We start from the raw sequence: 23,030 nt of genomic DNA on the forward strand, positions 1-23,030 counted from the left end.
CCCGCGCTTTGTATAGCAATGTGTCGCAAAGGCGACCGAGCGGTAACGGGGGACGGGGCGCGAAAGACGGAAAGAGGCGGAAAGAGCGGAACGAGACGGAGCAAGAGAGCCGCCGAATGGACGGCGCGCGGGGCCGAGTGGGAGGGGCGGGGCGGGGCGGGGGGGGGGGGGGAACGACGGAACGCGCGAGCGAGGGAGCGAGAGAGGAGGGGATCCGCGAGCGATCGCGCTCTTCTACTCAGTCCTCGTCCGCCTGCCAGCCGGTTGTCCACGGCGGAAACGGTTGACAGCTCGCGTCCTTCGCGACGCCGCTCCTTCGGCCCGTAAGGATCGCCCGATCGTTCCGTCGCACCGTCGTTTGTTGCGGTGACAACGCGACGAGAGCCAACGTTTCCCGAGCCTCGCGGGGGCACGAGGAACGTCGCCGCGCGACCTTGCCCCGGCCGCGTCGAAACTCGCGCGCCCCGCCGTCGTCGTCGCCACGGGGCCGCCACGTCCGTTTTCCGGGACCGCTCTTGGATTTTCCGCGACGCGTCCGGCGACGGGTCACTCGCGCTCCGGGCTCGACCGCCACGGGATCCGCGGGGATGAGGGAAGAAGGAGGAAGGAAGCGCGGGGACTGTCGTCGGGAGCTGCCAGAATTAAAGGTACGTGTCGACGCGCTAAACAGCCGCCGGAAATACGCCGCCGCGGGGAGGCGCGCGTGATACGACGTGCGCGCGACGCGTTTCTCATCCGGCGTTCCGTCGCGTCGATTTGACAGCGCAGGAAATTGACGAATCGCCGGCGAACGAGCGGGCGGGCAATAACGCGCGATCGCGTGCAATTTATTCCACGTAAAGCAACGTCCCCTGAACCATCCTCATTTCGCAAATGTGGAAAGACGGGCATCAGAATCTGAATTGATTGAAACTGTATTTAATTTCAAGACGAAACCACGTTCGGCTCTGTTTAAACGAAACAGTCAATAACTTCGTTGAATTTACATTAAAGTTACGGAAAAGGATTCGTCTAGTATTTTCATCCTTATTTATGCCCTTTCTTCATTCGCGCGACTTATTCGAGTCGAAAGGGAGAAGACAGAATGGGAATGGAGCGAATCTAGCAAGAACACGCTGAAAGGATGATGCGTCCGCGCGGAGCGACGAATGCGGCGACTGTACTTTTATTCGGTCGCTCGGCCGTCGATCGAACAGTAGTTTTCGATGTATCTCGAGCGAGGAGAATTAACAACTCGGCATTCAAGCGTCCGTGAAGAACGAGCGATGAAATCGAAGAGGTGAACGCACTGGCGCGAAATTTACGTCGGGCGCACCCGTGTATGTGTGCGTGATACGCACGTGCGCGAGCTGTTTGATCTTTGCGAATGGCGCGAGTATCCACGTATTATTAAATAGATAACGACTATAAATTCGGCCGGATTACATAAAAGCGCAAAAGTGCGCGTTAAAGTCCGACCGTTCTATTTCTGTACCGGCAACCAGACGCGTTTAGAGCAGCGGCTCTCAACTGCATTCCCCGACTCCTCGATTCAGGCGGAAGTCCGGTGCAGCTGTTGCTGCTGTTCGGCGGATATCGACTGGCTAATCGTGATATTGTGCGAAGAGCTAATGCGGACTTGCGAAATCGCATCACGAAATCGGAATTTATAGAAGATAAAAAATCAAGGATCCTAGAGATAGATATTGATATACAGGGTGTTTCCTAAGTAAGTAGACAAACTTAAGGAGGATATTCCTTGGCTTATTTTAAGAAGGAAAGGTCATATAAACATATGTCCTAAACTGCTTTGTTTTCCAAAAAAAGTACAGCACTGCAGTATCATGGCTGCAGGTGGACATTTTCAGCAGTTACTATGATGTTATTATTTTTCTTTTTAGTTACTATTTTCTTTTTCGTTATAATTTTTCTTTTTGGTTACTATTGTTTTTCATTTGTTTCATTTGCAATGACACAAACTGTTCTATAATAAACGAAAAGTGAACGAAAACAGTGATGTACTTTTTTTTGGAAAACAAAGCAGTTTAGGCCATATGTTTATATGACCTTTTCTTCTTAAAATAAGCCAAGGAATATCCTCCTTAAGTTTGTCTACTTACTTAGGAAACACCCTGTATAATTGAATAAAATTGAATAAAATGATGTTAATAATTTTATTAATCAGGATAAAGAAAGTGATATTGAATTATTGAATAAATCAAACTTGAACATTGATATACGATGACAAAAGAGTATTATGTGCATGATGTACACACGTAATACGGATTGTGCGTACGTAAAAGTTACGGGTCATTCTCGCGACTTGATGAAAGTATCCGATTAGAGAGCCACTGAATAAGAAGGGTACGGAATAATACGCGTGTTCGCGGTTATCATCAGGCTTGGTAGGTTTGTCTGCTTTTTATCAACGTTGAACACGATAATTTCTTCTCCAAATTGCGAGAGCCATAATCGAGTGTGTACACGTTTTTCTACGCACTCAATGTGCAGATACAATCGCTATTCTTTCTTACTCTCAGCATGCTCAGCAAATTGATTGCCAGTTTATATAGATATATATTGCGCGAAAATAAATTATTATATTGTATTAAAACTTTTATTATTATATTTGCGAATCAAAGTTGGATGCATTATTAAATGCGAGAAAATAAGAGAGAATCTGATCAACTTAATTCAATTCCATTCGTTCAATTATCCGAATTTGAACTTAAATTTTTCTATTTCGAACCGTTAAGTGTGAACAGTTCGATTATATAGTTCGTTTATGTCTTTTGCCTAAATTCCGAATCTATATTAAAAAAAGATTGTGCAAAAGTGCAATCTGCAAAAAATAGCTCACATGAAACGAGTCTAAGGTCTGCTGCATTCTCTCTTCCTCCTCCTCTTACTATAGAGATTTTTCTGCGGCGCCACATTACTGGCGGACGTCCAAACGAGGCGGCAGCCCTGTGCCTCGTCTATTTTCGTTGATTCCGATCTTCCTGAAAAGCTAGCCCAGCAAACGGGTCGCGCTCGCCCTCGATGCTCCTTCCGCAAATGGCATTTAGCGATCGCCGCCGTCTCGGCGGCGTATTGTATAGACGGGCTATGAATTAATACCACTATAAAAATGGCAATAATCGTAGCGAATCATCACGCTTAACAAATATAGCGGAGAATAAAGGGATAATAGCCCTATACTTATATCGAAGTTTCACAGAATTAACAAAATTCTATGATTTATTTAAAACACTCCGATATATATGTTTATAAGAAACAAATTGCTAGGCTGTATTATTTAATTTTTCCATTTTTAGAATTTAAAGTTCTTGTAAATATTCTATTTGTCGTTCCATTATATTTGCTTATATACATGCTTTGCTTTATTCCATTCTGACATCTCTTAATTCCAACAGGTTTCTTGATGAACAAACTTCCAATATACCAATCACTCTTTGTAACTTTTATTCTTACTATTTGTTGGACCAATATATCTAAATTTACATTAAATTTACATTTCGTAATCGGTACTATACAGTATCAAGCCTATAAAGATTTTATCGTTTTCACTCTTGCTCCTTCGATGCCGTCGCGATCGCTCCGCCGCACACACTAACGCTTCTCCCTCCTTGCGACCCATGGCATGCAACAGGTATCTGCACTGACGTCACACCATTAGGGTGAAGCAGGAGAGAGATATGCGACATCTCGCCGACAAAGATAGACCAATCAGATCAGAGACGCATCGGTGCAGGAAATATGCTCCGAGAGAGAAAGAGAGAGAGAGCGCGAGGCGCTCAGAGAATCGCACGCATATGCGAGACTTGGCCTGCACATGACTTGGACGTCGGCTGAATCCCCCATCCCCTTCCGTTCCGCGATTGTCGCTCCTCGTTCCGTCCGTCGCTTTGTTGGTCGACGAGCTCCGGCTTAACTCGAACCGAGTTGTGTCACCGCGCCGCGCCGTGTTACGAGGCTGTTATTCAACGCGCGCGCGGAAATATGCGACTGCATCAGCGGCGCGTGTATCGACGGCAGCGATGTACGTACACTCACCGCACTCCTAACCATCGAGCACTTTGTAAAGTTGGATTGAAATTCAGGCCAAAAAATTCGAACGCGTTGCACGATCGAGCCGTGTTGGAGGGTTGGAGAAATAGAAACGTTTGGACTTTGAGCTCAAAAAAAGCTCGAAATCTATTGTCGATCTACTAGAGTTTTTTTTCGTTTTGCTCTCTTCCGACGAACGAATCAAGGAGTTTCTAACGGTTAAAATTGCTCGATCGTTACAGCATACAATTCTGAGCATTGAGTTCGATGTGGGAAAAAATTGTGTACAAAGTCGGCTGCTAGAAATTAATAATACCTATAAAATATCGCTTAATTAACGTTTTGCCAGTGCCAACTTTTAGATAATTCCTGCCAACCTTCTTGTCAAGTGTACATTCCACGGATACTTCAAGCGACCAAGTTTTCTGAGAGATAAGATGCGCGCGAAGATACTAAAATCACCTTTGATTCTAGAATTTTTTACCGTGCGGTATCACTTTGCGCACACGCGTGCATTTTCCGTGATGCACGCGGTTCTATTTACAAAATTCCTGCGCCCTCGTCGGGAGTCAAGTCCGTCGGCGTGTCCGTTACTGTAATTCCACGAACTGCTTTAATAACGTCATGAATCACGGAATGACTCCGTGCCCCGTAATGTATGCGCACAGAAACGAGAGAGACAACAGGCACCTTCTATTATATTATTTTCATATGCGATTAGTACACTGATAATAAAATCGATGATAAAATTTACTATAATTGCATGATAAACAATTATAGTCGGGATATTCATTTTTATAGTATTGGGTTGGCCAAAAAGTAATTGCGTTTTTTCCAATAGATGGACATACATGTCTTGAAATGTAACTAACTTCATTCTAAACCGCAAATTCATTATGTAGGTTAACAACTCACAGTTCAAGCTTGTTTTACAAAAAGAAAGTACACGATTTCGTTAACAATTGTTTCTTTGCCGTCGATTTCAAAATGGAAAATCAAAAAGAACATTGTCGTCATATTTTGTTTTATTACTTCCGAAAAGGGAAAAACGCTGTGCAAGCTCATACAAAGTTATGTGATGTATATGGCGAAGATACTTTAAAACTGCGGCAGTGTCAAAATTGGTTTACTAAATTTCGATCTGGAGATTTTAATGTGAAAGATGCACCACGCTCAGGAAGGCCAATCGAAATTGATGATGACAAAATAAAGGCACTGATCGATTCCAATCGGCGTTTAACGACACGAGAGATTGCTGAGAATCTTAACATATCGAAATCGAGTGTTGAAAACCATTTAAAACGACTTGGATACATTAGTAAGCTCGATATTTGGGTACCACATGAGCTCAAAGAAATTCATCTCACTAAGCGTAGTGACATCTGCGATTCTCTTTTGAAACGTAAGGAAAATGATCGATTTTTGAAACGTATAATAACAGGCGACGAAAAATGGATCGTCTACAACAACGTCAAACGAAAAAGATGGTGGAGCAAGCGTGATGAACCTGCTGAAAGCACTTGAAAAGCAGATATTCACCAAAGAAAGATTATGCTGTCAGTCTGGTGGGACTTTAAAAGTATTGTGTATTTTGAGCTGCTTGCAAGGAATCAAACCATTAATTCAGACGTATACTGTCGTCAACTGGATAAATTAAATGATGCCATCAAACAGAAACGTCGAGAATTGGTGAATCGCAAAGGTGTTGTGTTTCACCATGATAACGCTAGACCACGTACAAGTTTGGTCACTCGTGAAAAATTGTTGCAGCTTGGATGGGATGTGTTACTACATCCACCATATTCGCCAGACCTGGCACCATCAGATTACCATTTGTTTCGTTCTTTGCAAAACGCCTTGAATGGTAAAACCTTTACTGCTGATGAGAATATCAAATCGTTCTTGGAATTGTTTTTTGCTGAAAAAGATAAGAATTTTTTTGAGCGCGGAATCATGAAGTTGCCTGAAAAATGGCAAAAGATAATCAAACAAAATGGACAATATATTGTTTAATAAAGTTTTTGTTTCCCATGAAAAATTCGCCTTTTATTTATATTAAAAAAAACGCAATTACTTTTTGGCCAACCCAATAAATTTTATTATGAATATATATAAATCATACACTAGTAATATAAACCATTATACCATTAGCACTATTCTATGCTTGGCGCCTCAGGATACTATAAATTATAATAAAATTATAGTAATTTCAACTATATTTTTTTATCAGTGTAGTTTGACTATGATGTACTCCATGCCATTCGCACAAGTTAGTCTCATAATCTATATCAATAAATGTAAAGAAGATACAAGTCATATCTAAACAAACAAAATCCACAGAAAAATTATCAGTTATCAGTTTAACCGAGAGAAATCTATGCGCAAAATATCTCTCTTTTCCCATTCATCATGAATGAATGATGCAAGTATTCTCGAGTGTAATGTAACAGTATCGCAAGGAGCGACAATCTCGAACGTATCGGATGTGAATAGAACGTGAGGCTCTTGAAATGAAGTCGGTATCGCGTGCAAGTATATAGAATAGGTTGCGTACATGGGTTATATACAGTAAGCGCAGTAGACCGTCCCGTCTCGTCGTAGCTCAGACCTTAATGACGTCATTATCTCTAATTAGATTTCTCATAGTGGTAACCACCGAGGCGCCCCGTTACACCTAGGGATTCCCGTGATGCTTGAATAATATCGGCGCTTCGTTCACTAGTATACACAATATTCCTAAGTCTGCCTTGTCCTCGATCGAGCGAGGCGAAGTCGAAGTCCGAAAGGTCGCGTCGATTAAACAATATCGATGCTTTCGCACGTTAAACATTCTTTATTCTCGACGTGTGCTTGATAACCTTGATTTGTTGTTATTATTCAAAATTTGAGGAAGCTGACAATGAGACGTCGGTTATTTATTAGCAAATAGGCTTCTTGCCAGATTACAGATCCGTAAAACGAGCCACGGAGTCCGCGCACGATAGCGCGCTGGTAACGAGAATTGTGCACGGGACAAACTGCGGATGAGCAATCTGGCTGCGACCAATCGTCTCCTCTCGCGTTACGTCATCGAAAACACACACGCGCACGCATTCCCTCTCTCTTTCTCTGTCTGTCTATCTCTCTGTCGGTAGAGAAAAGTGGATCATCGTAGAAAATATTCTTCTCTCCTCTCCGTTTTCTCTCTGCTGCGCGGAAATTCGTTCGCGAGTTACCGTTGCCGCCACTGACGTAAAGGAGGTTGCACGGAAATTAATTTTGATCGCGTTTCTCGCATTCCGCTAATTCGATCCATCCGATCCGATAACGGGTGTCGCGAGAGGCGAAAAAAAGACGGGGCTGTGTCGGTTAGAGTTGGACGCTCATGCGAGGAAAATCAGTATCGAATGTCGGTATCGCGCGAGTCGAGTATCTCAAGTATTGCTTTGTACGATGTGCAACTCGACTCTAAGCTTGAAATACCAAGGCAGTCGACTTCGAATTAAATAGTACTAGAATACCGCAGACTCGTGTGCAAAGAAATAAAAATTTTCTATGAGTATACATTGCACGACGATGAATTGATGACAAATGGCGATTGTTCTTCGCGCGCGCGCGTCGCCTCCTTTCTGAATCACTTGTACGGAATTTGTTCTTACATATCGAGTGGAATCGATCGCACGTGGACGTCCAATGCCGACGCGATATTTGCTTGCCCGGGGTTTTCGCGGAACCGCGAATGACTGACGCAATGGCGTGTCTCTCTTTTATTATTCCCCGTATTACTGTTCTCGGTCTCTTGTCGTTGGCGTCGCTTCTCCGCCAACGTCACGCGGCAAGTATGTGCGCGATACGCCATTCCCCGAGACATACAGCCGAGATTGCAAAATATCTTACGTTCGTAGTTTGCCGAATGGGCGACGCCGCGATATGTTTTATACAACGCTAGATAAGGCATGCGTAGTTTCGCCATTGCGTCAGTTTCTCCGAGCGATCCGTCGGTTTGACATTATCAGGAATTCCTATCCTTATATTGCAACTGTTACAGTTTTCAATATAGACTCTAGTGTCTTTTATTAAGATTATATCATGTATCCTTTGAGTTTTCCCATTATTGTGAAATAGGCAGCAATGCCGCTTCCTGCACTCATAATTGATCCTTGTGAACTTACGATGATAAGCTTCTAGAACTATATACACATTTTTTTCCTAAGGTATATATACCTTTTTAAAAACATGCATAACAGCATTTAAAAATTCTAAATTCTAGATTTGGCTTGAATTAATTGAAATTAAAGAACTTTTGCTCGCACAATGAGGATTCAAAAATTTAGAGAAGAAATAAGGACATAAAAACCGATACTTTTGTAGTCGCTTTACTAATTGTACTGGCTTTAAACTTGTTCTAAACAGCGTAGTTCCAAAAGAGTATGAAACGCAATCGTCACGTCTCCGCGAAAGAATGTAATGTGGGTCGCGTGGAACGTGGTAAGATTCTGCTAAGCAGGACTATACACGACGCAAATATTCTTTGCTGCATGATATTTCTTAGCTTCAGCTTTCAAATATCTTCTCGCTTTTCTTATTACTACATTTTATTATCCACGCTTTTGTAATCTTGTTTGCTCTTATCCTAGATTATAATTAGGCCTTTACGATATAATTATTACATAATTTTTCAGATTTATGATTCCTCACATACGCACATACACGCGCGCGCACGCGTGCGGCTTCAGATAACGTATTATCTATCTCTGAATACAGGTTATAAATATAAAAATTCATCGTAATTCCACAAGTTGAGCATCGCTGGCGTGCCTAGACGCCGTCGTCGCGGTTGGATCTTTAAACTTTAAAAGCCAACGCGCCGACCGTAAAACTATTGGCGACCGGACCCGGGGCCGTTCTCGGTGTCTGGGCCTCCTTTTTCGCCCCACCCTTCATCGCCCGTACTTCGGTCCCACCTTGGCGACGAGAGTGGACCCTTTCGAATTTTCTCCCCCTCTACTTTCTCCGCCCCCACCTTCCTCGCTCTCGTGTCGGCCTCTTTCTCCTGTTCTCGCGGGCGCACCGAGGCTTCCACCGCGATTATGCAAAACAATTATCGTGGAATGCGGTCAGCTGTTCCCAGACGCACACTGACGTCACGAGCGCGCTCTCTCGTTCGGGGCACGTGCGTACGCGTCTCCTTAGAAAAGATTACGATTGCTGTGCGAAAACGCACGTCCGATTCCCAGCATCAGTCTCTTTTCTTCAATATGTGCGTGCGATTGTGAGCATTGTGTGCTTTGTGTGCTCATAAATTACAAATCCTTTCTACTTTTATTTTATTTATTACAAGTATTTTTATTAAAATTGTTTTTCTTTCTTTTAATCAGATATCATTATAATCGATACGTAGTCCAAATTCATCCTGAGAAGTGTCACGAGTTACCAAAAGTTTTATCGGAAACGTGTCTCGACTGTAATACCGTAGCTTTATTCGTGTCACTTCCGTTTTTTATTTGCGTAACGTGTTTCGTGTCTCAGCCTTGAAATTCGTGGAACACGTGCCGACATTACATCGGCTCCATATTCGCTTTATGAAAAGAGGCAATTCGTTAATTTACCGTACCGAATGCTCCTCCTGTTCGTCTCTCGAACATTGGACCTTTTTCGTGGCGCTTAAACATCGGCCGCAGCTATTAATTGCTGTTTAAACATTCATATCGCATACTCGGTGTACAAATGTTTTATTATCGTACGATACGCAGACACAATCCGCAGTCGTGCTTTTCAAGACCTTATCAAAATCAGTCTGTAATAAAAGACTTCTCGATTACTTGGGATAACGCGCAATCGATCCAAATACGATTCGAGCAAGTGCGAACATCTTATAGTAATTTATTATTTTTTAGAAAAGAAAAATGAGTACTTTGCTTTGGTGCTTTATCGTCAAATTATATTTAGAGATCATAATCGTGGATATAAAGATGATCATCAAATGGTGATTCTATCGGAATTGTTAAAAAAATGCCGAAAACTATCGGTAAAATTGATCGAATTTTTATTAACAATTTAATCTGCGCTCGAGGCACAATTTTAATGATAATTTGGCGGATAACTTGCTAACATTCGGCATCGTGTTTCTACTAGAACAGCGTGAGAACGTTTACGATTCTACAATTCCAGCTTCGTGGAGGACCTAGGGGCTTTGCGATTGGTCGTGTAAACCCGCCTCTATTACGCAGCAGAACCTCCATCGCGCCATTGGTGGCCTCTCTGATAGTAGAAATACTGGTCGGAGGTGGGTCTTTAAAAAATTAGCGAGGTTCAGTCCGCGCGTGGGTTCGTTCAACTTTGTCCGTCTTTCTCGTTCGTTCGCTCATTCATTTGCGTTCATTCGCTTGTAGGCACATACGCACGAATCCTCTTCCCCATATACGTATACGCGCGGATTCACGAACATCGTGAAAAGGCAAAATAAACAAAGGAAATATTTGAAATCGTAATTAAAACTTAGTATTAAGATGTTTTAAATTTAATTCATGCATACATAAAACAATTATAAGAGAGTTTTAAGTTAGATGTGAAAGATAACTTTGTTGATATTGTCTCAAGTTACGTAACTATTAGGAGTGTGATTTAGTTTTGAGGGTTTTGCAACAGATGGCTGTGGTGTCAGTTTGTTCCAATAGCTGCTTCCGATAACTGTTGTTTCTTACAGTGTTGACATTATCCATGACATTTAGTAGCATTATAGCAATAGATGCAATAACAGTCGTGTTTATATCATCGTAAAAATGCAACTTCCGAAACAGCGTTTTCGACATGCGTTGCTTTTGTTTTTTAATCAAAAGAAAACTGCGGCTGACGGTTATAGAATTCTTGTGGAAACTTATGGTGATTCTGCCCCATCAATTAAGACGTGTGAATACTGGTTTAGACGCTTTAAAAGTGGTGAAGGACAAAGAACGCTCGGGACAACCAAGAAAGCTTGAAAATGCAGATTTGCAAGCATTATTGCACGAAAATCCAACACAATCCACTTCAGAACTTGCCGGAGCATTAAATGTTGATCGTACAACAGTTACCAAACATTTACATGAAATGGGAAAAATTCAGAAAGAAGGGAAATGGGTTCGACATGAATTATCGGAAAGTGCCATTGCGAACCGGTTGAACATTTGCATTTCGTTGATCGCCAGGCAAAAAAAGAAGAGTCTTTTGTCTCGGATTGTTACTGGGGATGAAAAGTGGGTCTATTTTGATAATCCCAAACGCAGAAAATCATGGGTGGATCCAGGCGAACCATCAACATCCACTCCGAGACGCAATATTCACGGTTCAAAAGTAATGCTCTGTATTTGGTGGGATAGTGTACTATGAGCTGTTAAATCCGCATGATACTGTCACGGCTGATCGTTATCGACACCAATTGTACAAGTTGAAGCAAGCGTTGGACCAAAAACGACCACCAATTGCGAGTAAACGACGGAAAGTGATTCTTCTTCGTGACAACGCTCGACCTCACGTTGCGGTATCAGTGAAACAAACACTATTAGAGCTTGAATGGGAAGTCTGACCGCACCTCGCGTATTCTCCGGACATTGCTCCATGCGATTATTATTTGTTCCGGTGGATGCAACACGCTTTAGAGGATACACACTTTCATAATTTGGAAGAAGTGCGAAAATTCGTCGACGAATGAATCAACTGAAAAGAAGAGTGATTTTATCGTGGTGGAATCCATCTCTTGCCAGAAAGATGGGAAAAAGTTATAGAAAACGAAGGAAAATATTTTGATTAAGGTATTCATTCATTATCATATTTAAATACATGCGGTTTTGAGCAAGAAAAACCCTCAAAACTAAATCACACCCCTAATAGATAGAAGATTTATCTGATGGCAAATCTGATATCAGATGGATCCAGATAAAATGCAGATAGAAAACCGTAGAGTTCCAAGAAACACCACACACACTATCCAGACTTGGGGATCATGCGATTGTGCGTTTGTATTAGGTTGGCAAATAAGTTCGTTCGGTTTTTGCTTCGGTGCAACTTCTTTCCAATTCACTCTTGTTTTTCTCGACACTATCGCGCAACTTCAGAGTGCATTTGAAAGTACATGTTTCACATAACCTTTCTGTACATTTAGGTTTGACTAACATCAATATTGTGTGTGCTGCGTAGCTGTAAAAATGGAAGGAAATAACGTGCATTATCGTCATATTTTGCTCTATTATTTCAAGAAGAGCAAACGAGCTGCAAAGGCTCATAAAAAGATATGCCGTGTTTATGGAGATGATGCCTTAACAGAACGCGTATGTCAAAAGTGGTTCGCCAAATTCCGTTCTGGAGATTTTGACGTCAATGATGCGCCTCGCTCCGGTCGCCCGATCAAGATTGATTCAAGTAATGTCAAAGCTATCATCGATAAAAATCCATCCCAATCGGTGCGAGAGATTGCTACAGTACTTAATATGTCTCATACAAGCGTAGAAAACAATTTGCGCCAACTGGGATACGTTTCTCGGCTCAATGTGTGGGTGCCACATGAATTAACCGAGGCCAACTTGGCCACTCGCATATCCATCTGCGATTTGCTGCGGAAACGTCAAGAAAACGATCCATTTTTTAAGCGGTTAGTGACAGGAGATGAAAAATGGGTCGTCTATGAGAATGTAACGCGGAAAAGATCATGGGGACACAGCAGCGAGCCACCACAAACAACCTGGAAGGCAGGATTGCATCCGAAGAAGATCATGCTCTCCGTATGGTGGGATTTCAAAGGTGTCATTTACTACGAGCTGTTACCGTCAAGCAAAACGATTGATTCAACCACATACTGCTCGCAGTTAACAAAATTGGACCAAGCACTCCGCAAAAAACGTCGAGAATTGATAATCGAAAAGGTGTTGTCTTCCACCACGATAACGCCAGACCTCACACATCATTGACAACTCGGAACAAATTACTCAGTCTTGGCTGGGATGTTTTGCCTCATCCTGCGTATTCACCGGACCTGGCCCCTTCCGATTATCATTTATTCCGGTCGTTGCAGAACTCTTTGAACGGAAAATTCTTCAAGGATGAAGAGAACGTCAAAAGACACCTGGATTGGTTTTTCGCCGATAAGCCTCAGATGTTTTACGAACGCGGCATAATGAAGTTGGTGGAAAGATGGCAAGAAGTCATCAATAACAATGGTCAATATATAATTGATTAAAATTTATTTTGTGTATAAAAAAAATTGTATTTTATTCCACCTTAAAAAACCGAACCAACTTATTTGCCAACCCAATATAATATAAAGGGCAGGGGCACGGAATACAGAAAATGTATAACAGGAATGATGATGACCTACCACTTAGAGCAGATCATAATTATCGCTGCCTGACGTTATTATTGCAGCGGAGGAGAGTTTCTCGAGCAATTATTACTTTCCGGAACACGACGATGGCGATGGCGGTGGTAACAATATGGTATCACTGCTGTTAAGATAACCGAGAAGCACGCGGTTCCTGTGTACATCGCACATCGCTTGAAACTCACTCATTGTTCCAGCCGTAGGAGCACAACTCTGTAATTGATATGCACTGTGCGAATATCAGACCTTTGTTTTGCGATTCTCTGCACTCTTGCATATTGCAATCACTAGCTGTGAAGAATGTGCGAATGATCGATTTATGTGGTCGCTGAAGCAAACGTCTGTTTGTCTGTTACTAACGATCGGACTCTAGCACGTTTATCACATTTAACAGAGTAACATTACGCAAAGGAATCCATGAGTCGAAAGTGGTACGAGGCAATCTCGAGAAAGTCAATTTCTCGTAAGCACGCAAGTGTGATAATAATAACTTTAGTTTAGGAGTACGAAAGTGAGAAAATTATGCAGTAACCAACAGTGGATATGCAGGAACTATTAGCAACACGCAAGAGATGAATGACATTTATTTATATAAAGATAAATAATATATATTCGTCTATCGAAGTCCGATTAAATGAGTCTGTTAAATTACGAAAAAAAAAATAGAAAATAATGATAAAGAAATTGTACGTAGCTAGCTGAAATGAGAATAGTTTCAAATGTCGAGGAGACTAAACTACCTCGCTTACGTTTCGACGCGTTTATTGCACGGGAAATTAATCAGGATCAGCATCAGCTTAAAAAAGTGTTAAAAAAGTGGAGAAGCATTGATGATTCGTCTACGTAGTCAGCATTGTATCGCATCTTGAAGGAGGAAGACAATGGAAATCAACGATGAAAGAAGGGGAAAGCATAGGCGCGCGTACATTAGAAACGACTATACACGAGTAGCGCGTTTGTTTTTTATCTCTCTCCTCTGCTATAATCAGATCTCGGACCGGCCAATCAACGGGGTTCTAGGGTACGTGGACCGGCACCAACGAATCATTGGAACACGTATCTCTAGCCGCGATATAGCTGTGTGTGACGCGAGGCAGCGTGGGAACTCCTTCGGAGCACACGCAGCGGTGCTCAATCGGACCGTGCGCCGGAAATTCGCATGACTATCTCACGTGAGTCTCCGGACCCCGCGATTCGCCATCGCGAACGTGAGCCGAAGTTCGCACATTAATTTTGCGGTTTTCTCTACGCGTAACGTTAGTACGTACGTGGAGTCAAGTGGGAATTAATTAGGGTGCACGACGCCGATAAAAAAGCTTATCTTATTCCCGCGGCGTCAGGTGCCTCAGGCTTGCTTAAATCACTTAAAATTATACTAAAAATAATATTTTAAAATAATAAAATAATACTATCGTGCACGTAGATCGCACGTACATTCTCGTATGAAATACAAAATTATAGATTCGATTTAATTGGATTTAATTAACTGAAATTCAACAAAAATCTATCTCCGATTGCAATTCCATATACTGATCTTGATCTCCTTGATCTTTTATTCATGGATGTGTATCCTAAAAACGCATGCAGTACCATACGTCTACGTATGGTATTAAAAACGCGCACTTGGTATTTGCTTATGCGTATAAAAAAAGAAAAGTACATTCATGTGAGCATCAGGTTACGGTTGAATGCGCTACCTTGAATGGGAAATAGTATCGAGGCCCATAACGCGTCTCGGTAGAAGATTGCAGCGGGAATGATGGGTCAACGTTTCATGGAATGCGGGGAAATAATGGAGGTCAAGCTTCCCGAGGTCTGTGCTCGCCGACGAGACAAGAAAGGTGGCGTGGTTAGTCGGAAAGGCCGGACGTCGTAGGTATATCTTCTTCTCCTCCTCGCCTCTCTCGTACTTTATTTGGCGAGTTTTTGCTGTGTTTTACGAGCGGCTTAGCGGCGCTTTTTATAGCCGGCTCGCTTCACAATGCGCCATCACAGTGAGTTTTTACAGACATATTCTGTAGTATCTAAGAGGCACAGTATGTATGGACGTTTTACATACGCGCTGTTATGTAATGAACGGCGTGTGCAGACTGTTAAGTCCTCTGACACATCGTCGTCAGGTGAATCGGTTCGCGCTTTAATGTTCTCGCAAGCGATAATAAGCAACGTTTCCTATTACGAAAACGATTATAATCTGATTAACTTTTCCCGTTATGGTTTTAGAATTTAGAAATTAAGAGAAAGAAAACTTTGCTAAGATATAACAAGACAATAAGAGACTTTGAAATGTAAAGTTATGAAGATAGTAAGGATAATTTTAAATGAACAATCTATCATAATTTTTTCAGATATCCAACGTATTATTATTTATTAATTATTTAATTATTGGATAATTACTGAACACTTGGGAAAACGAAAATGTGTTTAGTATCCTTTACTTATGTTTTATTCTAAATTTATATAAAATTAAGAAACTCTGTCGAAGATTAAAATATTTGAAAGTGTGATATTTTATGCGTTGATAGTAACATCTTTAAATATTTCAGATAGAATTTTTATATAAGTACAACAGATTATACATTGATAAGGTTTATTAGTATTTGTCAAGTAACAAGTCCGGCCAATAACATAAGTAATCGAGTCGACGTGTTCCTTTTTATCTGACGCGCTCGAAGGGATCCAATCGATTCCCCGCAATTCGTGGCACGCTGTGCATACGCGCATGACTATTTATTTATGCTGGTGCAGCGAGAATACCTGCGCGCGGATGTACGCGCGTATCCGTGCCCATGTACGCAGTCGTGTGCACGTAGATCTCACTCGGCCTCTCCCTCTCGTTCTCTCTCCATTCAGTACTTCGGCCATGAATGAACCGCAAACTCTTCATTCTCGCTATATAGTGAACGCTTTTTCCCACACTTTAACGCCACAATGGGCATCATCCGACGATCGGGGCTACCTTGCCGATCCTTTCTTATATCCACGCCATGGAATATCGCATGAAATATAGCGAAATCGCTTGTAAACTTGCGATCTAGAATTACTACGAAACGTCAGAGTATACATATATTGGGTCGTCCGGAAAGTTCGTGCCGATTTTGAAGGAAAATTCAAAGGCAACATTTTTTTATGTCGATAAATATTTATTGACTTATGTATGCACCGTTTTGTTTCACAACCTTTGTCCATCTTTCACGCAACTGGAAGATTCCATTCTCCCAGAACTTCTTAGGTTTCTCGGCGAAAAACTCCTCAAGGTGGTTTTTTATGTCGATCAAAGAGTTGAAGTTCTTGCCGCTAAGAGAATTTTGCAAAGACCTAAATAAGTGAAAGTCTGAAGGTGCAATGTCTGGTGAATACGGTGGGTGAGGTAGCACATCCCAGCCAAACTCCAACAATTTTTGTCGGGTAGTCGAAGAAACATGAGGTCTGGCACTGTCCTGATGGAACACGACGCCCTTCCTATTAGCTAATTCTGGACGTTTTTCCTGAATCGCTGTCTTTAATTCGTCCAGTTGCGAGCAGTACTTATCTGCATTTATCGTTTGGTTGTGTGGTAGGAGCTCATAATATAGGATTCCTTTCCAATCCCACCAGACACAGAGCATGACTTTTTTTGGACGAAGGCCGGCTTTCGGAGTGGTTAATGCTGGTTCATTTCGCTTACCCCAGGATCTTTTTCGTTTTACATTGTTGTAAATGATCCATTTTTCGTCACCCGTCACTAATTACTTAAAAAATGGTACGTTTTCGTTGCGTTTGTACAGCGAGTCGCAGATGGAAATGCGATCCATTAAATTTTTTCGGCCAAATTATGCGGAACCCATACATCATAGCGACTTACGTAACCAAGCTTCACTACATGATCGTGGACAGTGGTTTTCGATATTTTCAGTATCTCTGCTAATTCACGTGTCGTGTAGCGCGGGTTATTCTCGATCAGCGTCTTGATTTGGTCATCATCAGTAGTAGAGGGTCTGCCCGAGCGTTCTTGGTCTTTAAGGTTAAAATCACCAGCTCTAAACTTAGCGAACCACTTACGTACGGTTCTTTCAGCTAAAGCGCCTTCTCCGTAAACAGAACATATCGAATTTGTTGCTTGTGAGGCATTTTTGCCTTTCCGGTAATAGAAAAGCATCAAGTGTCTAAAATGTTCTTTGTTTTCTTCCATCTTGAAAAGAGTACAAAACTGACACGAATCAATTAATCTGAAACAACTTTTTTCCTAAAGATGCGTTGAAATGTCACCTTTAAGCATATGTATATAAATCGTATGTTTTCAATAACATTGATATATTCAGACATGTTCCAACGCCATCTATTAAAAATCGGCACGAACTTTCCGGACGACCCAATATATTGAATTAGTATTTTCTGCTTGCTGAATTCTGTTAAATCTTGTTGAACGATCTTTACGGATCCTTTCCTATGCCATGAGAGAGAGAGAGAGAGAGAGAGATGATCCATTTTCTTTGTCGTAAGTGCGTATTCCCCACGCCCATTGTCCGTGATCTACGACGGTATTCGAGGAATTAAAGAGGGCTGGCCGGATGAAATCGAGACGGTCTTAAAGCCTGCGTGTTTCCCGACATCTGAATCGGGAATTAGTTTCGGCCTATCGCCCGTACGTTCGACATCGACTTCTCGTCGCGTAACTCTTTCCGGTTCGCCTACGACACGCTGATAAGACAGGAAGCACAATTCGACGGGGATGAGCAATCACGAGTTGCCACGGCAATTCAAGGAGATCAGAAAGAAACTCGCACTTTTTTACCATTATAAACGCATTAATTTTTATTTCAAAAATTAATAAACTGTTAAGAGTTACAAGAAGTGTGCCAACATTTTCCAATTTTGGATCGCTGTACATGTAGAGCAAAATTTTTAATGTAATATTGAGTTTGATAGATAATTTACTTGAGAGGTCGCATTTTCATCGTCCGTTATCAAGCAAGGCATAATCAAATAACCGATAAAACGTTTACGTCATAGCGCCACCTGCGCCAGGCATGTGCACGGCTTGTTGCGTAAATATGCGTCTACGTGTGCACACGTATGTATGTCGAATGTACTTTGTCGTAAATTCACGCACGCGTCAGAAGGAGGTGTAAACGTAGAACTTATTGTCATTCTAAGAGACGCAACTAAAGAAATTTTTATTCTAGATTGATGAGACTCCGTCTTCTCTCGAAATCTTAAAACAACATTCTTTCTCATTCTGAATATCAGGAACAATCAGAATGGGATAATTATTATTCGAGAAAGTAAAAATATGGGGAATTTATTTAAAGAATTTATTTAAATCCCAGTTGTTAGTGCTGAATCGCACTCGCTTAATTAACGAATCGGTCGTCGTGCGTCGAATTTGAAAAATGATCTAGAGCTTGGATCGTACTTTGATTGTTTACACGAGCAGATGAATCTCGTATGCAGTAAATAAAAATTTTGCGTATAATTAGAAGCGCTCGTTGAACCATGACTCGGAGGCGTCCCCGATGTGATCGCGACGCGAGCGGTTCGCGCGCACGTAACGGAAAAAGAATTCGTTTACTGGAGCGCCAGAAGAGAAGAGAGTGTTCGCGCAGACGGCAGTCAGAATTACTGCTTTCGCTTTCGTAATCTCGTCTTATCAGTCCGATTGCCTGTCGTCACCTCCGTTTCGCCCGCCCGCGGCGGTAGGCTTCATCCTTCTCCCATTTTCCGATTCTGAATGGAGGCGTCAGAATTCTTATCGGCGCGATAGAGCGCTCATATTACGTCATACGCGCGCGAACACGCTGCAAATTTGTTGTCCATCGCGGGAACGGCGTTGCTGCCAACTGTAATTACACTGCCCCTACCGCAATCGCGTGGCGTGCATGTGCAATTTATCGTGACGCGGAATTAGTATCGTACGAGGAATCACGATTATACTTCTAAAGATCATTATTTCGCAGTAACGGAAGAGTAATTCGTCGCTTTTATGATGGATCGTAGTAATGGATTATTGATCGTCGACTTCGCGCCATTCGGAACATTTTTTCTCTTATCATCTCAACGTACGACCGGTGATTAATCATTTATTGATTAACTCTTAACGGATCATTTTCCTTACTGTTTTATTATATTGCATTATAACTTATTTTTATAAGTTGGAATAAAATTTTATAATGGCTTTATAAAAATTGTGAAAGAAGTATTTATCTGCATCGCTCTGAGTGTGCAGTGGCAAACTATTCGGATACATCGTTTTAATAAAAACTATGAAATGTCTTCAATTATTTATCAAAAGTAGGTTTACATATACATATAATCTACTGAATATATATTATATAAGATTATATAATCTATATATAACTTCTTAAAATTAAATACAAATTTAATAATCTACAATTTCACTAACAATAATACGTGAAATATTATTCGGTATAATATAGAAATATACAAGTCACGAGGCATGATTATCCGCGCGCATGTGCTTTCGAAAGAGCCGCGAACGGCGTCGCGAGCGGTCAACAATTTTTCAACGACGCGTTATCGCGTCTCAAAGAACGTCGCGGCGTTATCGCTCGCACTCACACGCGCGCAATTGCGTTCCGTTCGTCGTGTTAATGTGCTCCGAGTCTCTTTAAACGCATGCACCCAACGCGTGTCCTCCATTCGCGTCCCAAGCCGGGCTTCATTCACGTGCGCCGTCACCAAGCCGGGACCGGATGTCGCCTAACATCGCGCGGCGATTCGATATCCCGGGCGGCGTTTTCGATCGTACAAAGGTCAACGCACAAGTTAACCCCGAACTGCGAACTGCGTTATTCGATCGTGACTATCGTACGGAGTATCGTATGGAGAGGGAGAGACGCGGCTCGATCGCTTAATTATCGTCTTCTATGTTAATTTGTGTGTACTCGAGCGCTGATACATGTTCCTGTATGATAATACTATTATCCACTATCCACATTAAATAAAGCGCATTTTTCAAAGCGATAAATTCTTTACGCACGACCACATACGATAAATTTTTCTCTATATCCTCACATCGCACAGTGGGCTAAACTCGAAAAAAGCTGGCCAAAAGTAATAACTCGAAAACACGACGTTTTAGAAAAAAATGTTTCAAATCAAAGTTATAGGGTTTTAAATCAGGTATTAGATAATAATACTAGTATGACCTTGAATAGCGTTGCCAAGGTCACGCAAAGGTCACCTTGAATTTTTTAAATGGGAACCTCCAGTTTTCATTAGATGTGTTTGCAGCTTACCTCAAGAGCTTTTCAGAACACTATAACAAAGTATTTATCCGTTAAATACTTCGAAGTTATGAAGCTTTAAAGTTACAGTCGCTACCGCGCCGCGTCGTACGTTTCGCGGCATTTAAAAATTTCACGGTGATCTGTACATGATCTTGACAACACTATCAAGGTCATACTGGTATTGCTATGTAATGCTTCACTTAAAAACCTACAACTTTCATTTCAAACATTTTTTACCAAAACGCCAAATTTTCGAATTATTACGATATGAAAATTAAAATGAAACATCCTGTATATAACGCAAAGGTGTGCGTTGGTGTGCACAATTCAAACGGAAATACTTAGTTTGAATCCTACACAAGATGATAAAACAAGAATCCCAAACAGCCTTTTACAGCTATTTAAAAAAAATGATATTGAACTTTACTTCTTTCTTATATTTTAAGAAACCAAAAACTTAGATTAACACAAATTGATGAACAAACATTTTTAATGGTTATAACTGTTTGGGAAAAGAGTTTCAATTCTATTTATAGAGTAAAAAGCAAAATTACTTGCATCCGCATACAAGAATGTAAGCTATAGCCTATACTGATTCATAATTCGTTTTTCGGAACATTAACGCGTTGCCTCCTATTAATTGTTGATTAATGGAAAGGAAATTTTTCCTACGAAACTCCATTCACATTTTTGAAATACTGATATCCATGAATCAAAAAAGGTCGAAATGCAGATTTCCAAGAGTTGAAAAAATTCGACTTTTGGCCAGCTTTTTCCGATTCTAGCCCACTGTGCATCGTTGTGATTCGTACATGTATTGACGCACCACGAAAATAATAATGACGGTACAATAATTCTTGCACGATCTCATAGAGAATCGATGACGTAGCTATCGTACAATGGCAGCTACAATCATCATTGATTGAACAATACGGGACGCATAAGCGAGCGTGGAAAGAAACGTTTCACATGAAGCAACTCTGATGGAAAGAATAATTTATATATTATAATTATCATCTACGCACTTTGTGTATGTGCGGAGAGATATGCACTTTAACGATATCTTTATCTAATTTTCTGCCTCTGCGCGGATAAATTATCGCGAAAGTTTAATTAAATATGAGCCGTCGGGTAAACTCGCCGACAAAACGAGCGATCGGGGTGGATTACTTGGCGAAGATGCACTCGGCTGGGTTATCGGCGAGTTATTCCGTTTCCCGGTTAAATTCCCGATTTCAACCGCGCTTCAATTATCTTTTCAGTGCGCTGGTCGTCGTCCGTAAGGTGAAATTCTGTTGCATATCGCGCGTATCGGTGAGCAGCGCAATGCCGCCTATCAGAATCGTTGCCGTGCGTGTCCGCCCACTCACTGTCACCGCACACGTCGTCGTCGCCGCCGCAAACTGGGTACACATTGAATTACGGCCCGTGACGAGAATGTGTCGTCGATTAAAATGTGATCTAAATGCGCGTCCGCTACGCTCGCGTTCACAATATCAATCGAGCAATTGAATGCCGTTGAATGCCAAATCCGCGCAATTTCGCGTGCACAAGACCCAGGATCACGCTTGGCAAACTCGCGTCTTGATCACTCGAAAACAGATACTAAAGAGGGTTGATTAAGCTGCCTGTTTCATCGTGCAGCAATAGATATTGGGTCATTAAGTATGAAACTTTACAAATGTAAAAGCGCCATCTTTAACATTTGTTATCTCAAATTTGGCGCCAGACGTCAGTATCAGATTAGGTTAGTGTGATAGATGTATGTTCGCTCTTCAAATGTCATATTTGTTTGTTCAAATATCTTCATTAGTTTTATTGGTGGATTCTTTTTTATAGAACTATGGAAAAGTCCAAAATTCGTGTGATTTATGAATATGAGTTCCGCCGTGGAACTACAGTGTCGGAGACAGCTCGTAATATCAACGCTGTATTTGGTGAAGGTTCAACTACTAAAGCAACGGTGGGCAATTGGTTCAAAAACTTCAGAGATGGAGATTTCAGCCTCGCTAATGAGCCACGCGGAAGACCAAAGACGAAGGTGGATAATGATCACTTGAGAGCCCGTAGTAGAGTCCAAACCATCTCAAAGTACACGTGAATTGGCATCGATATTCAATGTTTCCATACCCACCATATTGGTTCATTTAGCTGCAATTGGTAAGATAAAGAAGTTGGACAAATGGGTCCCGCACGAATCGACCGATGCGCAGCAGGCGCAACGTCTAGAGGCTTCCCTTTCTTTGCTTTCCCGTCACAAAAATGAATCTTTTTTTAACCGAATTGTGACCTGCGATGAAAAGTGGATACTCTACGACAATCGTAAACGCTCACATCAGTGGTTGAACGATGATGAACCACCGAGACATCACGCGAAACCCAACATTACACAGAAGAAGCACATGGTGACTGTTTGGTGGTCCAGGTCAGGTGTTATCTAC

The 23,030-nt window shown here is 41.7% G+C and overlaps 1 long non-coding RNA gene across 1 annotated transcript in view; it reads left to right on the forward strand.

Annotated features, from left to right (window-relative positions):
* The first annotated feature begins 246 nt into the window (after positions 1-246).
* The window catches only part of LOC113561967, a 30,663-nt gene continuing 7,879 nt past the window's right edge, over positions 247-23,030 (forward strand). The window contains exon 1 of the long non-coding RNA XR_003406538.1: positions 247-647. This is a non-coding gene — a long non-coding RNA (uncharacterized LOC113561967). The remainder of the gene's footprint in view (positions 648-23,030) is intronic.

Source organism: Ooceraea biroi, chromosome 5 (genome assembly GCF_003672135.1).
Source record: "Ooceraea biroi isolate clonal line C1 chromosome 5, Obir_v5.4, whole genome shotgun sequence".
Taxonomy (NCBI): Eukaryota; Metazoa; Arthropoda; class Insecta; order Hymenoptera; family Formicidae; genus Ooceraea; species Ooceraea biroi.